Consider the following 7,729-nt stretch of genomic DNA (forward strand, 5'->3'; position numbering starts at 1 on the left):
TTCAACCTATAAAGAAATTTCATAAACTACAAGATACACGGCATTTAATAACCATAATCAAAACTTGACAAATGCTTTATTACTGCTAACAAAGTCAGCAGCAGCAACACATTGTACTAAAAGTTGGTAGAAAATGGACTTGTTCATTTAGAACCTTGGCTGCAAGTCCTAGAATATGTACTGACTATAAAGTAGGCAGGCATGTGGTTACTGTTTTATGAGATGACTAGATTGCTTCATTCACCAAAATTGGTGTATCACCTTCTCCAAATATTCAGAAATACTGTATACCATACATTAAAAAAAAGAGCTTTCTTTGAAAAAAAAATTTTAAATAAAGTATTTTTTAAATGTTTTGAAATTATTGCAATACAACTTAACACCACAGAAAACCAGGGAGCATCTTAAATTTTCAAAACAGCTCATTGAGGAATGAAAATTTTACAAATAGAAGGTACTTAGAGATCTACTAGTTTACCTCCACAATTTTTTCAGGTGAAATTGAAGCTCATATGGCTAAGAAACATGTCAAAGTTCAAGACTACTTATGACAGAGCCACTGTTTCTAATTTCACTATTGTTTTAACATCCATTACGGGTCGACTACACAAGATCAGAAATGGTTAGGTTTGTGATTTTTAACACTAGAAAAGAACAAGTGGCTATATGAAGAAGAGAAAACAGCAGCAGGAGAATTGGAGGGAGAAAAATACCACGTTTTCTTTTTTTCCGAATAGCGAAATGGTTATATTTATAAGAGATTTGCTTACATTCATCATTAACTTTTCTGTGAACATTCTGTGATTAGAGTGGGCCAATTTTTCTTCTGTTAATGAGCCAATGTGCAAGTATTACCTCTAGTTAATAGATCTTAACAAGTAAAACAGTTTTTCAACTTGGATTTTGATATGTGAAAATAATTCACTTTTAGACCTGATCCTAGCAGATCTTACTTAACAACCTATAATTTAAAAAATAGTAAGCTAGGAGTCACTCACCTCATGGCCTCACTATACTAGAACACACAATTCTAGTACCAAAGCAAAGCAAATTATTTTCTATTGCTTAAATGGAAAATTGAAGACACGACAATTTATGGAAAGACATATTAGTGAATAGGTGAATACTGATTTTAAAAGAGAGACTCTTTTAAAATTGTATTGTTCTAAATTGTCTTCAAAAATTAATGCACAATTTAGAAGTAATCTTTACACATACTATTGCACAGAAAAATTACTGGTAAATCATGAGTCAGGATTATCATCATTTTGAATAAGTTCCAATATTTTATGTTTATCTGTGACTTATCTATATTCTGCCCTGTTCCTTTGTAAACTAATGGTGGCTTGCAAAAGTACATAAAATATAGCAAGATAGCAGAACTTTAAAGTTTTTAAGAAAAATGAGGCAAAAGTAAAATTAGCTCAGGAATGTCTGAATAAACCAATATAAGGGAAATAAGAAAGAGTCTAAGTGTGTTAATGTTTTTATTCATTGTAGCTGAAAATTTGTAGCTTCTCTCTAACATTGAAAAAAAATTTAGTTTAAAAATGTATGACTCAATCTCTTAAATTTTTAGAATTTTTAAATTCTAGAAGGATATTCCAAGGCCTAATATGTCCTTGTGATTAAAAACAAATAATTAGTCTGAAGTTAAGAAATCCCATCAGTTATAGGCTTTTTGTTAATCCATGTTAGATGTTATACTTTAATTAATAATTGCATGTAGAATATTAATCTCATCTGCTCCAATATTATTTTTACCTAGCTCTCTCTATCTGTATATACACAGAGATATCTTTTTAATCATTTAATTTTTCTATCATTGATTTAATAGGTAATAGATTCATATGGTTTGAAATTGAAAAGGTACAAAACAGTATCCAGTATGAAGTCTTCCTCCACCTTCTGCTCTGTAGCCACCCAGTTCCCCTCCCTGGAAGGCAACCAATATTACAAATTCTTGTTTATACATCCAGGGGTGTTTTATGCTTATATAAGCACATTTTCTTTCTTTCTTTCTTTCTTTCTTTCTTTCTTTCTTTCTTTCTTTCTTTCTTTCTTTCTTTCTTTCTTTCTTTTTTACAGTTTACTTACTGTTCTGTACTTTCTTGTCTTATTTACATATATAATAAAGATTGTTCCATATCGGTACATAAAGAGTTTCTGCCTTCTTTTTATCACTGTATGATATTCCAGTGGATGGCTATACCATCAATTTATTTAAGCATTTCCCTTTTTTGATGGATATATTCATTATTTCCAGTTTTTTGATCTTCACTTGTTCTCTAATTTGGCTGATGCTATCTTTGATGACCTAGAACTTTAAAATTTTTATATAACTGAAGATTGTCACATCATTTCAAATGTTTTAACTGAAACCAACTATGGAGAACACCCAGGTCCAACCTCCTCAAATCAGATAAGGAGTCTGAGGTTTAGTGAGATTAAATGATTTGTTAATTACTGACAGGGCAAGGCTAGAACCCATGTTTCCTGACTCCAAGCTCATTGCCTCCATCGTTCATCGCTGTCTTTTCCTGCTGCAGACTTTTTTTTTTTTTAATTTATTGGGGTGACAGACATCTTTACTGTTGGAAGTGAGGCCCTTGAGTCCTCTTCTGATTCTGCCTGTGCAGAATCAACCAGGCTGGGCAACTGGGCTTCTGTCTGCACACAGTACTCCACTGATCTATTCCTGCTGCCACTGTCACCTCCCAACTTCTCATGAAACCTTCACTCTTTTAATCTCTCTTTTTCAAGCATGAATAATCTCTCTTTTTCAAGCATGAGTGGCAATTCATTGGGAAAGGTTTCTCACCCCTGAATGAATCTTACTGTGCCAAAAATTTAGGGGTTGTTCCCTTCACATGTGAAAAAATGGGTCCTTTGGGATCAGCTGCCAACAAGGTCATTCATTGGACAAACATTTATAGAGCATCCAATGTCAGATCTTCTTGAGAACCCTAATTTATAAGAGTAAACAGACAAGGAACCAAATATTCTCCTTTGTTACTGAAAAGGCTGTGAAATGTAAGAGCCAAATGCACACAAACAGGTATCTTAAATGCTATTCAACAAATATTTAAAATGATTGTTCTGTCATATAAATTTCATATGATTTTTTCTTCTTTGTAATTTTCCATATTTAGTTCTTTATATGAAACAAAACTGTTCCATTCTTATATAAATGATAAATACATTATTCTTTTTCTAGAAAACTGCAAGTTGTGATGTTAAAAATATTTTAATGCAGGTATTGGGTATTTGGATAAGCTTAACCGTGTACAATGCAATTAATCTGCTAGTAACCTTGTTCCCAAGTTACACCATATTTTTGGACAATCAAGAGCTAAAGTGTAATTACAATTTTAATCATATAGGACTTCAAATTCCTGTCTACTTTTATACATAGGACCACTGCTACAGCCAACACACACACACACACACCACACACACACACACACATACTTTTTTTTTTTTTCTCTCTTCTCCCCATTTGGGGACTAGTTTCCATTCTGTTTACATGAGTGATTTTTGCAGCCAAAGAAGAAAAGCTATTATACCCGCATTTCTGGGAGGTCCTACATTATTATTCTTTCTACTCTTTTAACTTTCTCACTCTTATGCTCCTGCTAATACCAATGGAAGAATTGCCTCCCATCTTTCAGACAATCTTCAGTAATCAAACTGGTAAGCAGTTATAAACTATCCTCAATTTTTCAGGGCTCTCTACCAAGGTACCCACTGAAGTTCTGAAGGGCAGGCACTCTAGGGCCATTTGAGCCAACCTAGTGAGAATGATTAAATTTTCAAGGCAATCCTCATCAACCACGAACCAACATTCTGAAATGCATTTAATGAGCTTCTTCTCCTGCCACTAGAGAAGATACCAGGTCTGGGTTTGAATCCTAGTCCTGACACTTATTAAATATGTGGCACAGGACATTTACTTGTGCACATGACTTTACTTCAATGTGTCTCATTTCCTCTCCTGTAAAATGGGATATGTTCTGAAGTTGTGAGGATTAAATGAGAAAACTGAAATTTTCTAGCACAATATATATGATAAACACAAAAGAGAGGCAAGGTAGAGAGCTATTTGATATTCAACCTTCTGTCAGAAATTATTCACGCCAATTAACTAGAATGCTGAGGTGTTCCATTTATTTTAAAACACTCATCTTCTAGCGCAGTAGGTTTAGAATTTCAGGAAACAGCATTTGTGTTCTACTAAGCTCAAGGAAAATTGCGTTTTTCCAAATCTCCCTAAGAAGTGTAATAACATTTTGCTTAAAGTAACCATTAACTTATTTGTTTAACATTTAATGATTATCTATGACTGTGTCGAGAGCTAATGACACCTATATGAATAAGATAAATTTCTTGTCCTCTGTAAGCACATGGTTCAGTAGAAGAGGCAGATAAATATCCAGATCTTGACAACTGAATTTGTCTTGAAGACGAGATAGGGAAGTACATGCAAAATAGAGGAAACATTTCTGCAAAAAAGTTTTAATATTGTACCCTGAGATATACAATACTTTAGGGACACAGATGAGACCAAAGAAGTAGGCATAGTCTGACCGCCAGTGGCCTTGTAAGTCAAGATGAGAAGTTTGAGTTCTACCCTGATGGATATGGGAATCATATTTTCACTTCAGAAAAATGACTCTAGAAGGACTTGCAGAGGAAAAAGATAGGATGTAAGTAAACATGTCAGAGGATATTATAATAATCTATGCAAAGAGGGCCTGAAATACAGCCCTTTCAGAAAAAAAGAAAGGCATATAGGAAACAATTTCAGAGGTGACAATTGATCAGTAACAGAAGGTAAGGCAGAAGGAAGCATCTAGAAAAATTCCTAGGGTACTGGCTTGGAAAAAGTCAGTTAATAGTGACACTATTTACTGGGAATTTAAGAGAAAATCCGCAAGAAAGGGGTGAAGATAGCACACTAAGTTTTGGACATGTTGAGTTTCAAATATTTGTATAATATCTAGGAGTGTACATTCAGCTTGTAGAAAAAAATGGATATCAAACTAAAGAGGACAGATTCTGTGGACATAAAAACTTGGGAACATCATTTTTCACATATTGGTTGAAATTGTGGGCATTACAGAGATCCTCTAGAAATAATATAAAATGATGAGGGCAAAGAGTGAGACTCCAAGAAAGGTCAATATGCAAGAAAGTTAAAGCTAATGAAAGAGCAGAATATGGTGAGGTCAAAGGGGAGTATGAGAAGACCCACAAAAAGTAGGTGCTGCAGAGGGGAGAAAGGAAGGAAGGACAGTTTAAAGAAAGAAACTGTGATTTACTGATCACCCATATGAAAAAAAACACACAAGATTTCCAGAAAATTAACATTTTCATGCACTAGTCTAAAATGCGAAATGAGGATGGTATACTTCTCCACTTTGACAGTAGAGGACTAAAACCAATGAAGGCAGTGTCGGTTTGCTATCAAGAAGTTAAATATGCACAAAGGAAAACAATTTGTCTATAAATGGCCCCAGAGAGAAAATGTGGTACATAGTTGAGCTCATATAGGATCCACAAAGGAAGTGAGAGGCTCGGATCTGAGCAAAGTATTCGTACAGCCATTTCCATCATGAGTCATACGATAATGCCATGGTACCCTAGTCAAACAAATAGGCTACAACTGAGGAAAACAATCACCTACCTCTTCCCTCTCTGGCTACCAATGCATGTTACACACTACTGTCAGATTATGTTTTTCTAAAGCTTGGGTCCCTTTATGTTCCCACCAAACTCAAAAGAATTTTATGGTTGTCTACTATCTCCATAAATCCAAATATCAGAGCCAGGTATTCAAGTCTATTCACAATATTTTCCTAAATTTATAATTTCTATCACATCCACAGATATTCAATCAAACTGAATTTATCTCAGCTCCATGCAGATATAATGAATTTCCATTTCAATCCTCATTCCATTTTCACTATCTGGAACTCCCTTTTTTCCCCATGTCCTATTGTACTTCAAAGACTTTTAAAATATCACTTCCTCCTAGAAACTGTTCCTAATTCCCCATTTCTATGTCAACTCTCTGTCCTTTAAACAACAATTATTGGCTTTATATTCATTTTTGTATACCATGCAAAGAAAGATCCCTGAAGATATATGGCAGCTGCCTGCATCTGCAAGCAGGCAGGGGAAAGGGCTCAACAAAGAAGTAATGGCTTCCGCCAGCTCTTCCATCTGGGAGAAAGCTGCCCCCTCCAGCCTTTGCCCTGAAGTAAGACAACTCAGTTCCTCCCCGTATATCCCTGGCATATTTGGAGCTGTTGCCCCAGCTGGGGCTCAAGGCAAGCAATTCCATCAGTGATTATGGTTAACGGAAAATGTTGCTGTCCAAAGATATACTTCAACCACCATTGCTTCTCAGGGCCATATCTTAACAAAGGAAGAATTGCTGAGCTGTCCCAACATGGAGGAGCTGGGAGCTGTGTTCTGGTCCTCAGAGAGCTCAAGTTCTCCCTTAACTTATCAATGTAGCCTATACATCCAGTCGTGTTTCAGAAGCTATGGCTGGGCAAAGACTCTGTGTCACATGGATATGGGGGAGTCCTGAAGGCCAAACACAAAGAAAATAGTTATGGGACTGAGATAGTGAGCAGCAGATCGGTGACTGAATTCTGCCGGCAGACCTCTATCAAACTGGGGTGCTGTCTCAATCTATTAGGTCCGTGGATGGTGTTCTAAGAATTGCTCTGTACTTACAGGGACCAAATATACACACTACTATGGAAAAAAGAAAAGTAAAATAATTGGGAGGCCACCTGGTGGGCATAGTAACTTAGTGTGTGCCCTGAAAAAGGCCAGTAAGAGGAGAAAGAGGCGGGAAAATGCTTTTGTTCATTAGAAAAAACGCTCCCCTGCATCTGTTAATACCCCAGCAGGCTTTCCCCAGGGAAGTGGGGGTGAAGATGAGGATGACCCAAATGAAGGAGCCGACCAGTCCCCAAGTGAAAACAGTACAGCTGAGCAGCAGAATGAGCTACAGGAAGAGTTAGAAATGGCAGGGAAAAAGTCACACTCCTCCCTTCCCACCCAAAGTGAGATATCCACATCGCTGCCTCCAGACAGACAAAGAAAAGAAAGCTTCACACTTTTTCATTTTCTGATAATAAGAATAAACCTCCTTCACCAAGTTGCTGAAAGGCTTCACCTGGACAGTAAGCCCCTGAAGTGGAGTGTGGCAGATGTGTGGGTCATCAAATCCGCCGACGGTATTCCATTAGCAAGAATATTCCTACACCAGGAAATCGATGGGCAAGCCCTGCTGCTCCTTACCATTCCCACCGTTCAGGAGTGCATGGACTTAAAATGGGGCCCTGCCACCAAACTCTGCCATCACAGGGAGAGGATCAAGTTTCCTTTTTATGAGCAGGAACTGAGGACCACCCAAAGTGGTCTGTGTCTTCAAAGCACAAAAGCAGCCAATCCTTCCCCTGCTCCACAAGTGGAGCTGAAACTGTCCTGAGGCTACGGTCCCTGCAGGTACACTTCCAGGGAAGGAAGACCCACACCAAGGAAGCAAAAACTGCACCAAAGTGGCTCTCCTGCCTGAGGAAATGTGGGCATCTCTCGTTCAGCAGATTAGTTTTTAAAAAGCAAAGGTTGTGAAGAAAGGACTCATATAAGAGGAGTAAGTATTTCCAGTGACATGGCCAAAAAACAAAGAATAATTTAGGCTTCTGGA

General features: G+C 37.0%; 1 pseudogene; it reads left to right on the plus strand.

Annotated features, from left to right (window-relative positions):
* Window positions 1-6,354: 6,354 nt before the first annotated feature.
* On the plus strand, window positions 6,355-7,510 carry LOC109459742 (scm-like with four MBT domains protein 1; annotated as a pseudogene).
* The last annotated feature ends 219 nt before the right edge of the window (window positions 7,511-7,729 follow it).

The sequence above is a fragment of the Rhinolophus sinicus genome, linkage group LG01, assembly GCF_036562045.2.
Source record: "Rhinolophus sinicus isolate RSC01 linkage group LG01, ASM3656204v1, whole genome shotgun sequence".
NCBI classification, from domain to species: Eukaryota; Metazoa; Chordata; class Mammalia; order Chiroptera; family Rhinolophidae; genus Rhinolophus; species Rhinolophus sinicus.